The sequence below is a fragment of the Arachis ipaensis genome, chromosome B5 (assembly GCF_059453495.1).
Source record: "Arachis ipaensis isolate K30076 ecotype BB chromosome B5, ASM5945349v1, whole genome shotgun sequence".
In the NCBI taxonomy this organism is placed as follows: domain Eukaryota; kingdom Viridiplantae; phylum Streptophyta; class Magnoliopsida; order Fabales; family Fabaceae; genus Arachis; species Arachis ipaensis.
This window is the reverse complement of record NC_142440.1, coordinates 117,792,733-117,812,467: the sequence shown is the minus strand read 5'-3', so window position 1 is coordinate 117,812,467 and position 19,735 is coordinate 117,792,733. Positions and strand designations below refer to the sequence as shown.

The following is a 19,735-nucleotide window of genomic DNA, read 5'->3' as shown; positions in this document are numbered from 1 at the left end:
GCTCTCCATTTCCTGCAGTTGCAACTTCCTTTCAGCTCTGGCTTTCTCAAATCCCATGTTGCACTCCTTAACTGCCCAAAAGGCTCTGTGTTCTACTTCAACTGGGAGATGACAAGCTTTTCCATAAACCAAGTGGAAAGGACTCATCCCAATGGGTGTCTTGTATGCTGTTCTGTATGCCCAGAGTGCATCTTGTAGCCTGGTGCTCCAGTCTTTTCTATGAGGCTTTACTATCTTTTGCAAGATACGCTTAATTTCTCTGTTTGACACCTCGGCTTGCCCATTAGTTTGGGGATGGTAAGCTGTTGCAACTTTATGAATTATCCCATGCTTCTTCATTAATCCTGTCAGTCTCCTGTTACAAAAATGGGTGCCTTGATCGCTCACGATTGCTCGTGGTGATCCGAAGCGACATATAATACGGTTTCTCACAAAGGAAACAACAGTGTTAGCATCATCAGTGCGGGTAGGAATTGCTTCCACCCATTTGGAAACATAATCCACAACTAACAATATATAAAAATATCCATTAGAGTTTGGAAATGGACCCATGAAGTCAATGCCCCAAACATCAAAAATTTCACAGAAAAGCATAATTTGTTGAGGCATCTCATCCCTCCTGGATATATTACCAAATTTCTAGCATGGAAGACAAGATTTACAAAACTCAGCAGCGTCTCTAAAAAGGGTAGGCCACCAGAATCCACAGTGTAAGATCTTTCTAGCTGTCCTTTGAGGACCAAAATGTCCTCCACTCTCAGATGTGTGACAGGCCTCTAAAATGGACTGGAATTCTGATGAGGCACACAACGTCTAATTACTTGATCAGCGCCACATCTCCATAAATATGGGTCATCCCATATATAATATTTAGACTCACTTTTCAGCTTGTCTCTTTGATGCTTAGAGAAATTTGGAGGAAATGTGCGGCTAACTAAATAATTAGCAATAGGTGCATACCAAGGGACTACCTTAGATACTGCTTGCAGGTTATCAAAAGGAAAATTATCATCTATAGGAGTAGAATCATCCTTAATATGCTCAAGGCGACTCAAGTGGTCTGCCACTAAATTCTGATTACCACTCCTATCCTTTATTTCTAAATCAAATTCTTGTAACAGCAGTATCCAACGTATAAGTCTTGGTTTGGACTCCTTTTTAGCTAATAGATACTTTAAAGCTGCATGGTCCGAATACACTACTACTCTAGTACCAAGTAAATAAGCTCGGAATTTATCCAGAGCAAAAACAATAGCAAGAAGCTCTTTCTCAGTAGTAGTATAATTGGACTGGGCAGTGTCTAAAGTCTTAGACGCATAAGCAATAACGAAAGGATCCTTACCTTCACGCTTAGCCAGCGCTGCTCCTACTGCATGGTTGGAAGCATCGCACATGATTTCAAATGGCTGGCTCCAGTCTGGTCCTCTCACAATTGGAGCTTGAGTCAGAGCAGTCTTCAGCTTATCAAATGCTTGTTTGCAATCCTCACTGAACTCGAACTCAATATCCTTCTGCAGTAATCTGGATAAGGGAAGTGCGACCTTACTAAAGTCCTTAATAAATCTCCTGTAAAAACCTGCATGGCCAAGGAACGAACGGACTTCCCTCACAGAAGAGGGGTAAGGTAGACTAGAAATAACATTCACCTTTGCTGGGTCTACAGAAATGCCATTATTAGATACCACATGTCCTAATACAATCCCTTGTTTTACCATAAAGTGATATTTTTTGAAGTTTAATACAAGGTTTGTATTAACACATCTATCTAATACTCTAGATAATCCATCTAAGCAAAGGCTAAAAGAATCACCATAAACGCTAAAATCATCCATAAAAACTTCCATACAGTCCTCAATAAGATCAGAGAAAAGACTCATCATGCACCTTTGGAAAGTAGCTGGTGCATTGCACAAGGCAAATAGCATTCTCTTATAAGCATAAGTCCCAAAAGGACATGTAAAAGTAGTCTTTTCCTGATTCTCAGGAGCTATATGAATCTGGAAATAACCTGTGTAACCATCTAAAAAGCAATAATGTGATTTACCTGACAGGCGATCCAGCATTTGATCAATGAATGGAAGTGGGTAGTGATCCTTACGGGTAGCTTGGTTGAGACACCTGTAATCAATGCAGACTCTCCAAGCATTCTGAACTCTAGTTGCTATGAGCTCTCCATGCTCATTATTCACTGTAGTGACTCCAGACTTCTTGGACACCACTTGTACTGAGCTTACCCATTCACTGTCTGAAATGGGATATATGATACCGGCTTCCAATAGTCTGGTCACTTCCTTTTTGACAACTTCCAAGATGGTGGGATTCAATCTTCTTTGGGGTTGACGGACAGGTCTTGCTCCCTCTTCTAAAAATATTCTGTGCTCACATACTTGAGGGTTGATGCCTACTATGTCTGCCAAGCTCCACCCAATTGCCTTCTTATGCTTCCTCAGCACATCAAGTAACTGCTCTTCTTGTTGAGAAGTAAGTTCCCTTGCAATGATAACTGGAAACCTCTGCTCATCTTCAAGATAAGCATATTTGAGATGTGGAGGGAGGGGTTTTAATTCTAACTTTTGATCATGGGCAGTCTCTGGATTATCTAGAGCTTGTGAAAATGACAAAGTGCCCTCATTGTCAGTTAAGAGGGTCCCCACATTTGGACCTTGTCCAGTGTGCCTCTCTTCTAACTCTTCCTTGTGAACTTCAGCTACACTTTCATCTATGACATCACACTGAAAGATAGAATGATTTTCTGGGGGTTGTCAATGACTCCATTCAGATTGAAGATTACTATGCGGCCATCTATTTCAAAGGAGTATGTTCCTGAAAAAGCATCCAATTTGAATTTTGATGTCTTCAGGAATGGTCTTCCAAGTAGGATTGATGATGGCTTATCTGAATTATTATGGGGCATCTCCAAGATATAAAAATCAGTGGGAAATGTAAGCCCCTTAATGTTTACCAAAACATCTTCAGCAACTCCAGCCACTGTAATAATGCTTTTATCTGCTAACACAAAATGAGCTGCCAACCTTTTTAAGGGAGTGAGCCTCAAAATATCATATATAGACAAAGGCATTATACTGACACATGCTCCTAAATCACATATGCAATCATAAATTACTACACCACCAATAGTACAGCTAACTATACAAGGACCTGGATCACTACATTTTTCAAGTAATCCTCCCATTAAAGCAGATATAGAACTACCTAAAGGAATAGTTTCTAATTCATTAATTTTGTCTTTATGGATACATAAGTCTTTTAGAAATTTTGCATATTTAGGTACCTGCTAAATAACATCAAAAAGAGGAACAATTACCTCAACCTTTTTGAATATTTCTACCATTTTGGGGTCAAGTTCCAGCTGCTTCCTTGCAAGTTGTGGAAATGGAATAGGAGTGGTGTCTTCTGTGGTGTCTGCGCCTTTTGGTGCTTCCTCCTGTGGTTGAGCTATTTCTTCTTCAGCTATGTCCTGTATGTCCTCTTCCTCTTCAACATCTTCTATTTCTACTACCTCTTCAGCTCAGGTGTGTTCTAGTGGGCTTGGTTCCTCCTGACTCCTCTCTTGCAGTGTGGTTCCAGACCTTAGGGTGATGGCATTAATGCCTCCCTTTGGATTGGGTAATGGTTGAGAGGGGATTCCAGTGGAGCTTGAAGGTTGGTTACTAGAATTTTGCGTTGATCCAAGCTGTGACATGAGAGCTTGCAAAGTAGAGGTGAGACCATTCAGACTGGCGTTAATACTATTCATGTTATTTTCCATGGTCTGTTGTCTTCGCTCAAAAGATTGTAGTAACTCTTCATTAGGAGATAAAGAAGAGTGAGTAAATTGAGATGTCTGCTGTTGATTGTTCTGTGGTCCTTGGTTTTGCCTCAGGTGAGGTGCTCTATAAGGTTGATTCTGCTGCCTGTTGTTGTTATTATTCTACCTCTGATTTCCCTGATTATCTCGGCCTCCTCTGTTATTGTTGTCCCTCCAATTCTGGTTAGAATTGTCCTGCCATCCATGGTTATTATTTCCACTTTGATTGTACCCTTGGTTGGGGCGGTCATAGAAGTTATGAGTGGATGCCACCATGTTGTCTTCTTGTTGGAGCTGCGGGCATTCATCAGTGTAATGGCTATAATCAGCACAGATTCCGCAAATTCTTTGTGGGACTAGTTGTTGGTTTTGCTGTGGCGGAGGAGGTTGAGCTTGCTGAGCTTGTTGTTCAATTGCATCTGCTTCAGCAAGTTGGTCATCTCACATATACTCTGAGCTAGAACAGCAGTCTTTCTGTTAGAGGATACTTCTGCAATAGCTTTTGAACGGCCTTGCTTTTGCCTGTGATTCCTAGTAGATTCAGCTAAATCACTGATCAATTGCCAAGCCTCATCAGTGGTCTTGTACTTCTTCATAGACCCATTGCTAGCACTTTCCAATGTGGTCTTATCTTGGGGCCTCATGCCCTGCGTGATATAGCTAAGTAACACTATCTTGTCAATCCTGTGGTGGGGGCATGCTTCCAAAAGATTATTGAAGCGCTCCCAGTATTCAAAGAGAGTCTCATTGTCATCCTGAACAATTGTGGAAATATCCTTCCTCAGTTTATCAGTAACTTCAGATGGAAAGAATTTTTCCAAAAACTCATTTCTGAGTGTATCCCAGTTGGATACATTTGCCAGAGGTTGAGTGTAGTACCACTCTCTTGCTTTTCCCTCGAGAGAAAACGGGAAAGCTTTCAGCAAAATTGAAGTTTCATCAGTACCATCACGCCTGACAGTAGAACAGGCTGCCTGGAAATCTCTCAAGTGCTTGATAGGCTCTTGAGCAGGTAGGCCATGAAACTTGGACATCAAGTTTAGCAGTGCAGTCTTTATTTCAAAATTTGTAGCTACCGCTGGATAATGCGCTTGAAACGGTTGCATTATAAAATCAGGAGCTCCTTCCTCCTGGATGGTAACTCTCCTAGCTGCCATGTCTTCTGCACGTAAAACAATCGAATCAGTAGAACGGGGGCTGGTTTCTTCCTCAAGTTCACTTTCAGATCCGCCCTCAGAGCGGACTAACCGACGCTGTTCTCGCCTTATTCGTGAAGTAGTCCTTTCAATTTCAGGATCGAATATTAGCAAGCGCAGATCAGGAAGTGAACGCGTCATTTGACGAAAGAAACATACAGCTCATAGTAGCAAAATAAAATAAAATGCAAATAAATAAATTCTAATTAATAACTTTAGCACTCTATTGCAACTCCGCAGCAACGGCGCCAAAAATTGATGAGACGCAGAAGTTGGTGAATTAAAAATTATTAAAATAGTTACGTTGCAAGTATAGTTCTTAACTCAACAAAAATCTGCCTATTAATTTAGAAATATGTCACAGAGAGTTTAAATTAAAAATTACTGGAAGTTGGAGTCCCAGGTCGTCTCCTAACGAGTTGCAGAAAAGTGTGCTATTTTATTAATCAGATGTTCCAAGAAGTTGAGTTAAGTAGAGGGAAAATTAAAAAGAGGAAATTTAAATAATATGAATAAAACCCTTGACTGGGAGTTGATTAGTTGGAATCTCTATTACTGATGGAATGATCTCAAGATTAATTTATAATTAATGGTTGTTCTGTTTAGTTATCCCTTACTAGGTAAAGGAAAGTCAAACAAGTTGGAATGCTAGATCTGTTCACGAGTTGCAACCCACTTAGTTCAAAGGGATTGGTGTTAGTGATTAGATAACAATGCAACAGTTAACCCAATTACAATTTTTCTTTCAATCCTTCCAACTCAAGAGTTCCTTTCAATCAACTCCCTATCAAGTGGGGGGGGGGAACTACTCACTCATTGTAAATAATAAATCCATAACACATGAAAGGGAATTAAAAGAAGACATGATTATTGGAATGGAAAATAAATTAAATTGGAAGAAATAAATTAAAATCATGAAAGTATTCAAATGACAAAGTTGATCAAAGCAAAGAACATGGAAGAATAAAACCAAGTTAAGAGAACGAACTAGAATGACGAAGTCTTGATGAGGAAATAACTCTTCTCAATGTTCCAAAGCTAAGACCAATTGAAAATTGAAATTCTTAAACCTAGGGAAAACCTAAGGGAGTAAAACTAGATCTAAAACTGTAAACTGTGTAGAATGAATGTTGTTCTTTGTTTCTGCATATTCTCTGGCTCTAGTCTGCTATTCCGGGCCGAAAACTGGGTCGAAATAAGGTCCAAAATCGCCCCCAACGAATCCTGTAGATTATGCAGATCGCACATGTCACGCGATCGCGTCATCCATGCGGACGCGTCATTCACGCTTTTCCTTGCCACGCGTTCGCGTCGTCCACGCTACTGCGTTGCTTGAGCTTTTCCAATCCGCGCAGCCGCGTGAGCCATGCGGCCGCGTCATTGCGATTTGCTCTCCTTCGCGCGGTCGCGTGAGCCATGCGATCGCGTCACTTCTCGCTGGTTATCTCCTCAAATTCTTGTGTTCCTTCCATTTTTGCTAGCTTCCTTTCCAATCTCCAACTCATTCATGCCCTATAAAGTCTAAAACATTCAACACACAGATCACGGCATCGAATGGCATAAAGGAGAATTAAAAATACATAATTAAAGTCTTTGGATCACTCTACTGGTGGATCTCTTCATCTGAAGAAGACGCCTGCAGAAGCCCAGGAACTCATTGAAATGGTTGCAAATAACCAGTTCATGTATACTTCTGAACGAAATCCTGTGAATAATGGGATGACTCAGAAGAAAGGAGTTCTTGAGATTGACATTCTAAATGTAATATTTGCTCAGAATAAAATATTGACTCAGCAAGTCAATATGATTTCTCAGAATCTGACTGGAATGCAAGCTGTATTCGGCAGTACTAAAGAAGCCTCCTCTGAAGGAGAAGCTTATGACTCTGAGAATCTTGGAATGGAAGAAGTGAATTACATGATAGAATCCTATGGAAACACTTACAATTCTTCATGGAGGAATCATCCTAATTTCTTATGGAAGAATTAGCAGAAGCCTAATCAAGGCTTCAATAATAATAATGGTGGGAGAAGTAGGTTTGGCAATAGCAAGCCTTTTCCATTATCTTCTGAGCAACAGACAGAGAATTCTAAGCAGAGCCTCTCTGACCTAGCAACCATAATCTCTGATCTATCTAAGACCACTCTCAGTTTCATGACTAAAACAGGTTCCTCCATCAGAAATTTGGAGGCACAAGTGGGACAACTGAGTAAAAGTGTTACTGAAATCCCTCTTAGTACTCTCCCAAGCAATACAGAAGAGATCCAAAGAGAGAGTGCAAGGCCATCAATACCCCCAACATGGCCAAACCTGGAGAGAGTCAAAAGGCAGTGATTCCTAGTGAGGAAGACCTCAATGGACGTCTACTAGCCACTAAGGAGTTCCCTATTGAGGAACCAAAGGAATATGAGGCTCATACAGAGACCATAGAGATTCCACTGAACTTACTGTTGCCATTCATGAGCTCTGATGAGTATTCTTCCTCTGAAGAGGATGAAGATATTGTTGAAGAGCAAGTTCCTCAGTATCTAGGAGCAATCATGAAGCTGAATGCCAAGTTATTTGGTAATGAGACTTGGGAGGATGAACCTCCATTGCTCATCAATGAACTAAATGCTTTGGCACAACTAAAATTACCTCAGAAGAAACCGAATCCTGGAAAGTTCCTAATACCTTGTACCATGGGCACCATGACCTTTAAGAAGGCTTTGTGTGACCTGGGGTCAGGTATAAACCTCATGCCACTCTCTGTAATGGAGAAACTAGGGATCTTTGAGGTACAAGCTGCTAAATTCTCACTAGAATTGGCAGACAAATCAAGGAAACAGGCTTATGGACTTGTAGAGGATGTCTTAGTGAAGGTTGAAGGCCTGTACATCCCTGCTGATTTCATAATCCTAGACACTGGGAAAGATGAAGATGAATCCATTATCCTTGGAAGATCCTTCCTAGCCACAGTAAGAGCTATGATTGATGTGGACAGAGGAGAGTTAGTCCTTCAATTGAATGAGGACTACCTTGTGTTTAAGGCTCAAGGATCTTCTTCTGTAACCATGGAGAGGAAGCATGAAAAGCTTCTCTCAATACAGAGTCAAACAGAGCCCCCACACTCAACTTCTAAGTTTGGTGTTGGGAGACCACCATTAAGCTCTGAGTCTCTGTGAAGCTCTCTAAGAGCTCACTGTCAAGCTATTGACATTAAAGAAGCGCTTATTGGGAGGCAACCCAATGTTATTTAATTATATTTATTTATATTCCATTGTTATTTTATGTTTTTTTTAGGTTGATGATCATGTGAAGTCATAAAAATAGCTGCAGAATTAAAGAAAAATCCAAAAACAGCATCAAAAATAGCACACCCTGGAGTAAATGCCAGTAAGGATAGCAGAATGGGCGTTTAACACCCAGTCTAGCAGCATTCTGGGCGTTAAACGTTAGAAATGGCAGGCAGACTGGCGTTTAATGCTAGAAAAGGGTGTCTGGTATCTGGCTGGCGTTAAACGCCAGAATTGGCAAATAGACTGGCGTTTAACGCCAGAAAAGGGTGTCTGATGGGCGTTAAACGCCAAAAAGGGGGCATTAGCCTAGCGTTTAACGCCAGAAAGGGTAGCAGAGTTGGCATTAAACGCCAGAAATGGCACACAGAGGGCATTTAAATGCCAAAATGGTGCAGGGAGCAGAATTCCTTGACACCTCAGGATCTGTGGACCCACAGGATCCCCACCTACCCCACCTTTTCTTCTCTCCTCTTCACACCTTTCCATAACACTCTTCCCCAAATACCATTGACCAATCACCTCACCACCTCTTCCCCAAAACACCATTCACCTATCAAATCCTACCTTCTTCCCTATAATCTCTTCACCACTCACTTCCACCCATTATAAAACCACACCTACCTCACCATTCAAATTCAAACCATTTCCCTCCCAAACCCACCCCTTCATAACCGAATTCCCTCTCTCTCTTACCCTATAAATATCCCTCCTTACAACCTTCAATTTCACACCTCGTACACACTTACCCACCCTTGGCCGAATTCACTACTCCCCCTCCCCATCTCCTCTATTTCTTCTTCTTCTACTCCTTTCTTTCTTCTTTTGCTCGAGGACGAGCAAACCTTCTAAGTTTGGTGTGGAAAAAGCTTTGCTTTTTTTTTCCATAACCATTAATGACATCTAAGGCCGGAGAAACCTCTAGGAAGAGGAAAGGGAAGGCAGTTACTTCTAACTCCGAGTCGTGGGAGATGGAGAGATTCATCTCAAAATCCCATCACTAGAAAGAGAATGGAGCAAACATGAGAGCCCACTCATGGACCTCAACAAGAGCACTCCATCATCCTCCATGAAATCAGAGAGGATCAAAAGGCCATGAGAGAGGAGTAACAAAGGCAAGGAAGAGACATTGAGGAGCTCAAGCACTCCATAGGATCTTCAAGAGGAAGAGCTAGCCGCCGTCACTAAGGTGGACCCGTTCTTTAATTTCCTTGTTCTTATTTTTCTATTTTTCGGTTTCATGCTTTATGTTTTGTCTATGTTTGTGTCTTTATTACATGATCATTAGTGTCTAGTGTCTATGTCTTAAAGCTATGAATGATTCCATGAATCCTTTACCTTTCTTAAATGAAAAATATTTTCTAAAAAAGAAAAAGAAGTACATGAATTTCGAATTCTGTCTTGAAATTAGCTTAATTATTTTGATGTGGTGGCAATACTTTTTGTTTTCTGAATGAATGCTTGAACAGTGCATATTTTTGATAGTGAAGTATATGAATGTTAAAATTGTTGGCTCTTGAAAGAATAATGAAAAAGGATAAATGTTATTGATAATCTGAAAAATCATAAAATTGATTCTTAAAGTAAGAAAAAGCAGTGAAAAACACATAGCTTGCGGAAAAAAAATGGCAAAAAATAAAGAAAAAAAGAAAGATAAAGAAAAAAAAAGAAAAGCCAATAACCCTTTAAACCAAAAGGCAAGGGTAAAAAGGATCCAAGGCTTTGAGCATTAATGGATAGGAGGGCCCAAAGGAATAAAATCCTGGCCTAAGCGGCTAAACCAAGCTGTCCCTAACCATGTGCTTGCGGCGTGAAGGTGTCAAGTGAAACGCTTGAGACTGAGCGGTTAAAGTCGTGGTCCAAAGCAAAAAGAGTGTGCTTAAGAGCTCTGGGCACCTCTAACTGGGGACTCTAGCAAAGCTAAGTCACAATCTGAAAAGGTTCACGCAGTTATGTGTCTGTGGCATTTATGTATCCGGTGGTAATACTGGAAAACAAAATGCTTAGGGTCACGGCCAAGACTCATAAAGTAGCTATGTTCAAGAATCAACATACTCAACTAGGAGAATCAATAACACTATCTAAATTCTGAGTTCCTATGGATACCAATCATTCTGAACTTCAAAGGATAAAGTGAGATGCCAAAACTGTTCAGAAGCAAAAAGGCTACTAGTCCCGCTCATCTAATTGAAACTAATCTTCATTGATATTTTTGAAATTTATTGTATTTTCTCTTCTTTTTATCCTATTTTGTTTTTAGTTGCTTGGGGACAAGCAACAATTTAAGTTTGGTGTTGTGATGAGTGGATAATTTATACCCTTTTTGGCATTGTTTTTACATAGTTTTTAGTATGATTTAGTTACTTTTTATTATATTTTTATTAGTTTTTATTCAAAAATCACATTTCTGGACTTTACTATGAGTTTGTGTATTTTTTTGTGATTTCAGGTGTTTTCTGGTTGAAATTGAGGAACCTGAGCAAAAATCTGATTCAAAGGCTGAAAAAGGACAGCAGATGCTGTTGGATTCTGACCCTCCTGCACTCGAAGTGGATTTTCTGGAGCTACTGATGCCCAATTCATGTGCTCTTAATTGCGTTGGAAAGTAGACATCTTGGGCTTTCCGGAAATATATAATAGTCCACACTTTTCTCGAGATTTGATGGCCCAAACTGGCGTTTAAACGCCCACTAGAGACCTTTTCTGGAGTAAAACGCCAGAACTGGCACCAGAACTGGAGTTAAACGCCCAAACTGGCACCCAAGCTGGTGTTTAACTCCAAGAATGGCCTATGCATGTGTAAAGCTCAATGCTCAGCCCAAGCACACACCAAGTGGGCCCCAGAAATAGATTTCTGCACTATCTGCACTTAGTTACTTATTTTCTATAAACCCTAGTAAATAGTTTAGTATAAATAGCACTTTTTACTATTGTATTCATATCTATCTCTGGACGTTTAGTCCTTAGGCATTGGAGGCTGGCCACACGGCCATGCCTAGACTATTTTCTCTTATGTATTTTCTACGGTGGAGTTTCTACACCTCATAGATTAAGGTATTGAGCTCTGCTATTCTTCATGAATTAATGCAAGTACTATTGTTTCTCTTTCAATTCATGCCTAGTTCTTCTCCAAGATATACTCTCGTACTTAATTCAGTTAATTCAGAATGAAGGGGTGACCCGTGACAATCACCCACTATCTTCGTTACTCGCTTAGCCAAGATCCCCGTGCCTGACAACCACAAGCGGTCTACATGATATTCAACGTAGTCATTGGACGACAGCCGGAGTATATTCTATTGGGTATCTAATACATGGACCGAGTCCGTGAGATTAGTATCTTTGTGGTATAGGCTAGAACCAATTGGTAGCCATTCCTGAGGTCCGGAAAGTCTAAACCTTGTCTGTGGTAGTCCGAGTAGGATCTGGGAGGGGATGACTGTGACGAGCTTCAAACTTGTGAATGTTGGGTGCAGTGACAGTGTGCAAAAGGATAGAAAGATCCTATTCCGATGCTAGTGAGAACCGACAGATGATTAGCCGTGCGGTAGCTGTACCTGGTATTTTTCATCCGAGAAGAGAAATCTGACAGTTGATTAGCCGTGCTTAGATCGTACCTGGTATTTTTCATCCGAGAGGATCATACAGATTGCCATGGAAGGGAGCACACTTGGTTGGAAGAAGACAATAGGAAAGCAGAGGTTTAGAAGTAACAAAGCATCTCCAAACGCTTAGCTGAAATCCCCACCAATGAATAACATAAGTATCTTATTTTATTTTATGTTTTATTTATCTTTTAATTATCAAAACCTCATAACCATTTGAATACGCCTGACTGAGATTTACAAGATGACCATAGCTTGCTTCAAGCTGAAAATCTCCGTGGGATCGACCCTTACTCACGTAAAGTATTACTTGGACGACCCAGTGCACTTGCTGGTTAGTTGTGCGGAATTGTGAAAAGTGTGATCACAATTTCGTGCACCAGGTACGGTGGTGTTTGTTAAGTGGAAAGTAATAAAGAAAAACAAAATCTTCTATATGTTCCTTATTTTTGAAAAACCAACTATGCTCCTTAAGAATTGAACCAAATTTTGGTGAACCCCAAACTTGCTCTCTGCTATGTGCTTTATATGAAATTGATGAGCGGATAATTTATACGCTTTTTGGCATTGTTTTTAGTATATTTTTAGTAGGATCTAGTTACTTTTAGGGATGTTTTCATTAGTTTTTATGTTAAATTCACATTTCTGGACTTTACTATGAGTTTTTGTGTTTTTCTGTGATTTCAGGTATTTTCTGGCTGAAATTGAGGGCCTTGAGCAAAAATCAGATTCAGAGGTTGAAGAAGGACTGCTGATGCTGTTGGATTCTGACCTCCCTGCACTCAAAGTGGATTTTTTGGAGCTACAAAACTCAAAATGGCGCGCTTCCAATTGCGTTGGAAAGTAGACATCCAGGGCTTTCCAGAAATATATAATAGTCCATACTTTGGCCGAGTTTAGATAACGCAAAAGGGCGTTGAACACCAGTTCTACGCTGCAGTCTGGAGTTAAACGCCAGAAACACGTCACGAACCAGAGTTGAACGCCAAAAACACGTTACAACTTGGCGTTCAACTCCAGAAGAAGCCTCTGCACGTGGAAAGCTAATGCTCAGCCCAAGGACACACCAAGTGGGCCCCGGAAGTGGATTTATGCATCAATTACTTACTTCTGTAAACCCTAGTGACTAGTTTAGTATAAATAGGACTTTTTACTATTGTATTTGATCATCTTGGGACGTTTTGTTCTTAGATCATGGGGGCTGGCCATTCAGCCATGCCTGGACCTTTCACTTATGTATTTTTAACGGTAGAGTTTCTACACTCCATAGATTAAGGTGTGGAGCTTTGCTGTTCCTCATGAATTAATGCAAAGTACTACTGTTTTATATTCAATTCAACTTATTTCGCTTCTAAGATATTCATTCGCATTTCAACATGAATGTGATGAACGTGACAATCATCATCATTCCCTATGAACGCGTGCCTGACAACCACTTCCGTTCTACCTTCGATTGAATGATTATCTCTTGGATCTCTTAATCAGAATCTTCGTGGTATAAGCTAGATTGATGGCGGCATTCATGAGAATCCGGAAAGTCTAAACCTTGTCTTTGGTATTCCGAGTAGGATTCTGGGATTGAGTGACTGTGACGAACTTCAAATTCGCGAGTGCTGGGCGTAGTGACAGACGCAAAAGGAGGGTGAATCCTATTCCAGTATGATCGAGAACCTCAGATGATTAGCCGTGCTGTGACAGAACATTTGGACCATTTTCACAAGAGGATAGGATGCAGCCATTGACCACGGTGATGCCTCCAGATGATTAGCCATGCAGTGACAGCGCATCGGACCATTTTCACAGAGAGGATGAAAAGTAGCCATTGACAATGGTGATGTCCTTACATAAAGCCAGCCATGGAAAGGAGTAAGATTGATTGGATGAAGACAGCAGGAAAGCAGAAGTTCAGAGGAACGAACGCATCTCCATACACTTATCTGAAATTCTCACCAATGATATACATAAGTATTTCTATCTTTATTTTCTGTCTATTTATTATTTATTTTCGAAAACTCCATAATCAATTATTATCCGCCTGACTGAGATTTACAAGATGACCATAGCTTGCTTCATACCAACAATCTCCGTGGGATCGACCCTTACTCACGTAAGGTTTTATTACTTGGACGACCCAGTGCACTTGCGGGTTAGTTGTATCGAAGTTGTGAATGAAAAAAAATTTACTAAGACGTGCGTACAGAGTTTTTGGCACCGTTGCCGGGGATTGTTCGAGTTTGGACAACTGACGGTTCATCTTGTTGCTTAGATTGGGTAATTTTCTTTTTGTTTTATTTTCAAAAAAAAAATTTCTTTTCAAAAATTTTTATTATGTTCTTCAGAATTTTTAAGAATGAATTCTAGAGTTTCATGAAGCATGTGAAGCCTAGCTGGCTATAAAGCCATGTCTAATTCTTTTGGACTGGGGCTTCCAACCCAACATTATCAAGAGCAAGCTAGTTGTTGCTAATCCACCTGCTGCTGTTCCTGATCCAAAAAGATTTACATGCTAAAGCTTGACTGGCTAGTAAGCCATGCCTAACCCTCAGATTGGAGCTTTAGACTAAGAGTGCAAGATTCCTGGAATATATTAAAAATTTTGGAATCCTTATTTTTCTTTTTCAAATAATTTTCGAAAAATCCAAAAAAATCATAAAATCATAAAAATCAAAAATATTTTGTGTTTCTTGTTTGAGTCTTGAGTCAATTTTTAAGTTTGGTGTCAATTGCATACTCATCTTGCATTTTTCGAAAATTGCATTCATGCATTGCATTCATCATGATCTTCAAGTTGTTCTTGATAAACCTTCTTGATTGATCTTCATATTACATTGTTTTGTGTTGTATGGTGTTTTTCATATGCATTCTTGAATTCTTAGTGTCTAAGCATTAAAGATTTCTATGTTTGGTGTCTTGCATGTTTTCTTTGCATCAAAAATTTTTCAAAAATAAGTTCTTGATGTTCATCATAATCTTCAAAATGTTCTTGGTGTTCATCTTGACATTCATAGCATTCTTGCATGCATTCATTGTTTTGATCCAAAATTTTCATGCATTGCATCATTTTCATGTTTTTCTCTTTCATCATTAAAAATTCAAAAATCAAAAAAATATCTTCCCCTTTTTCTCTCTTAAAATTTCAAAAATTAGATTTGACTTTTTCAAAAAATTTTAAAATCTAGTTGTTTTTATGAGTCAAATCAAATTTTCAATTTAAAAAATCTTATCTTTTTCAAAATCTTTTTCAAAAATCATATCTTTTTCATTTTTTTTATTTATTTTCGAAAATTTTAAAAATATTTTTCAAAAATATTTTCCTTATCTTTATCACATAATTTTCGAAAATAACATCATCAATTAATATTTTGATTCAAAAATTTCAAGCTTGTTACTTGCTTGTTAAGAAAGATTCAAACTTTAAGTTCTAGAATCATATCTTGTGATTTCTTGTGAATCAAGTCATTAATTGTGATTTTAAAAATCAAATCTTTTTCAAAATTAATTTTAATTATATCTTTTCAAAAATATCTTTTTATCTTATCTTTTTCAAAAATTTGATTTTAAAATATCTTTCCTAACTTCCTATCTTCTTATCTTTTCAAAATTGATTTTCAAATTTGTTTCAACTAACTAACTAACTTTTTGTTTGTTTCTTATCTTTTTCAAAACTACCTAACCAACTCTCTCTCTAATTTTCGAAAATATCTTCCCTCGTTTTCAAAAATTCTTTTTAATTAACAAATTGTTTCAAATTTTAATTTTAATTTTCGAAAATCACTAACCATTTTTCAAAAATAATTTTTGAAAATCCTTCTCTCTCATCTCCTTCTGTTTATTTATTCATCTACTAACATCTCTCCCTCACTCACCAAAAATCCGAACCCCCTCTCTCTCTCTGAGTTCAGATTTTCTCTTCTTTTCTTCTACTCTTCTTTTCTTCTACTCACACAGGGACCTCTATACTGTGGTAAAAAGGATCCCTATTATTATTTTTCTGTTCTCTCTTTTTCATATGAGCAGGAGCAAGGACAAGAATATTCTTGTTGAAGCAGATCCAGAACCTGAAAGGACTCTGAAGAAGAAACTAAGAGAAGCTAAATTACAACAATCCAGCAAGCACCTTTCAGAAATTTTCAAACAAGAAGAGGAGATGGCAGCCGAAAATAATAATAATACAAGGAGAATACTTGGTGACTTTACTGCACCTAATTCCAATTTACATGGAAGAAGCATCTCCATCCCTACCATTGGAGCAAACAATTTTGAGCTGAAACCTCAATTAGTTTCTCTAATGCAGCAAAACTGCAAGTTTCATGGACTTCCATCTGAAGATTCCTTTCAGTTCTTAACTGAATTCTTGCAGATCTGTGATACTGTTAAGACTAATGGAGTAGATCCTGAAGTCTACAGGCTCATGCTTTTCCCTTTTGTTGTGAGAGACAGAGCTAGAATATGGTTGGACTCTCAACCTAAGGATAGCCTGAACTCTTGGGATAAGCTGGTCAAGGATTTCTTAGCCAAGTTCTTTCCTCCTCAAAAGCTGAGTAAGCTTAGAGTGGATGTTCAAACTTTCAGACAGAAAGAAGGTGAATCCCTCTATGAAGCTTGGGAGAGATACAAGGAACTGACCAAAAAGTGTCCTTCTGACATGCTTTCAGAGTGGACCATCCTGGATATATTCTATGATGGTCTATCTGAATTAGCTAAAATGTCATTGGATACTTCTGCAAGTGGATCCATTCAGCTAAAGAAAATGCCTACAGAAGCTCAAGAACTCATTGACATGGTTGCTAATAACCAGTTTATGTACACTTCTGAGAGGAATCCTGTGAGTAATGGGACGCCTCAGAAGAAGGGAGTTCTTGAAATTGATACTCTGAATGCCATATTGGCCCAGAATAAAATATTGACTCAGCAAGTCAATATGATTTCTCAGAGTCTGAATGGAATGCAAGCTGCATCCAACAGTACTCAAGAGGCATCTTCTGAAGAAGAAGCTTATGATCCTGAGAATCCTGCAATTACAGAGGTGAATTACATGGGTGAACCCTATGGAAACACCTATAATCCCTCATGGAGAAATCATCCAAATCTCTCATGGAAGGATCAACAAAAGCCTCAACAAGGCTTTAATAATGGTGGAAGAAACAGGTTTAGCAATAGTAAACCTTTTCCATCATCCACTCAGCAACAGACAGATAACTCTGAACAAAATACCTCTAATTTAGCAAACTTAGTCTCTGATCTATCTAAGGCCACTGTAAGTTTCATGAATGAAACAAGGTCCTCCATTAGAAATTTGGAGGCACAAGTGGGCCAGCTGAGTAAAAGGATCACTGAAATCCCTCCTAGTACTCTCCCAAGCAATATAGAAGAAAATCCAAAAGGAGAGTGCAAGGCCATTGATATAACCATCATGGCCAAATCCAAAGAGGAAGGGGAGGACGCGAATCCCAAGGAGGAAGACCTCCTGGGACGTCCAGTGATCAATAAGGAATTTCCCTTTGAGGAACCAAAGGAATCTGAGGCTCATCTAGAGACCATAGAGATTCCATTAAACCTCCTTATGCCATTCATGAGCTCTGATGAGTATTCCTCTTCTGAAGAGAATGAGGATGTTACTAAGGAGCAAGTTACCAAGTACCTTGGTGCAATCATGAAGCTGAATGCCAAATTATTTGGTATTGAGACTTGGGAAGATAAACCTCCCTTATTCACTGCTGATTGGATTTTTGATGGTATAGAATTTCACAAATGAATTCTCGTTGCAAGTATAGTTTCTAAACCAATCACTAATCCTTTCATACAAAAAGTTGTTTGTCACTAAAACAAACCCCTAAAATTAATAACCGAAGTATTCAAACCTCGGGTCGTTCTCCCTAGAAATTACAATAAAGTGTATTGTTATTGGTTATGAGTTATTTTGGGGTTTTGGATAAGAAGCATGAAAAGTAAATGGCAATGATAATAAACTAACAACTATAAAAGGCTCTTGGCAAGGTATGAAAATTAGAAGTCCTATCCTAGTTATCCTTCTCAATTGTGATGAGAATTGTTCATTGCTACCACTTAGTTAACCCTTACTAATTAAAGAAAAGTCAAGTGGATGAATTGACTTGAGCCCCAAGTCCTAGCCAACTCCCAAGGAAAGACTAGCTTTAGTGCACTCCAAACCAATTAGCAATCTCTCCAATTATCAATCAACAAAGGAATTAGATAACTCAAGTGTCACTAATTACTCTACCTAGGCCAAGAGGAACAAAATCTACACTATATCTAGAAGAGGCATTTCAATAAACACATAGAGTGCAATAGAAGTAAACATTATTAATTGCAAGAATTAAAGGAATCTACAACTACAAAGGCAAGAGATCAACAATAGAAAAGCAAAGAAGAACAATTATTATGAATTACCTCTTATTGAATTGGAAGAATGTAGAAGGAACAATACTAGATCTACAACAAAATATAAGAACAACATAAAGAAAATTACAACAAAAGAATAGAAGAAGATTGAATGTAGCAACAAAGAATTGAGAGATAGAAGGAGATGAAAGCATGAATTAAAATCTTGATCTAAGATTATTGAACTAAACCTAATCCTAATTCTAGAGAGAAGTGAGAGCTTCTCTCTCTAGAAACTAACTCTCACTACTAAACTAAGCTAAAAACTAAACTAATGGTAACTAACTTCTAAAGTATGAAAAGTATCTTCATTCCCCCTTCAATCCTTGGCTTAAATAGCATCAGAAATGAGTTGGATTGGGCCCACAAGGCTTTAGAATTCGCTGGCCACGTTTTGCTTTAAGTGAACCAGGTGGCAGCAACGGCGCGTGCGCGTACTATGCGCGTACGTGTCACCATGCGCAGTTCAACCATAGCAAATCTTACATCGTTTCGAAGCCCCGGATGTTAGCTTTCCAACCCAACTGGAACCGCATCATTTGGATCTTTGTAGCTCAAGTTATGGCCGATTAAGTGCGAAGAGATCGGGTTGACAGCTTTTGCGTTTCCTTTATTTCTCCATGAGTTCTCCATTTCTACATGCTTTTCCTACATTCCCTTGGTCCAATCCTCACCTCCTAAATCTAAATCACTTAGCAAACATATCAAGGCATCTAATGGAATCAAGGAGAATTAGATTTAGCTATTTTAAGTCCTAAAAAGCATGTTTTCACTCTTAAGCACAATTAAAGGAGAAGTTATAAAACGATGCTATTTCAATGGATAAATGTGGGTAAAAGGGTATAAAATCCCCTAAATCAAGCACAAGATAAACCCTACAAATGGGGTTTATCATTCACCAATAAACTAAGTGATCTGGATCAACTGACATTGCCTCAGAAGCAACAGGATCCTGGAAAGTTCTTAATACCTTGTACCATAGGCACTATGATCTTTGAAAAGGCTCTGTGTGACCTTGGTTCAGGGATAAACCTCATGACCCTCTCTGTAATAGAGAAACTGGGAATCTTTGGGGTGTAAGCTGCTAAAATCTCATTAGAGATGGCAGACAATTCAAGAAAACAGGCTTATGGACAAGTAGAGGACGTGTTAGTAAAGGTTGAAGGCCTTTACATCCCTGCTGATTTCATAGTCCTAGATACTGGGAAGGATAAGGATGAATCCATCATCCTTGGAAGACCCTTCCTAGCCACAGCAAGAGCTGTGATTAATGTTGACAGAGGCGAACTAGTCCTTCAATTGAATGAGGACTCCCTTGAGTTTAAAACTCAAGGTCATCCTTCTGTAAACATGGAAAAGAGGCACAGTAAGCTTCTCTCAAAATAGAGTCAACCAGAGCCCCACAGTCAAACTCTAAGTTTGGTGTTGGGAGGCCACAACCAAACTCTA

At 39.0% G+C, this 19,735-nt stretch overlaps 2 non-coding genes across 2 annotated transcripts; one reads left to right on the top strand and one right to left on the bottom strand.

The window, feature by feature from the left end:
• The first annotated feature begins 4,489 nt into the window (after positions 1–4,489).
• On the top strand, positions 4,490–4,596 carry LOC148565518 (small nucleolar RNA R71). The gene has a single exon (XR_015884043.1). It is a non-coding gene; the product is annotated as a small nucleolar RNA R71 (small nucleolar RNA).
• An 11,831-nt stretch (positions 4,597–16,427) lies between these two features.
• LOC148565517 (small nucleolar RNA R71) lies at positions 16,428–16,535 on the bottom strand. The gene has a single exon (XR_015884404.1). It is a non-coding gene; the product is annotated as a small nucleolar RNA R71 (small nucleolar RNA).
• Between the last annotated feature and the right edge of the window lie 3,200 nt (positions 16,536–19,735).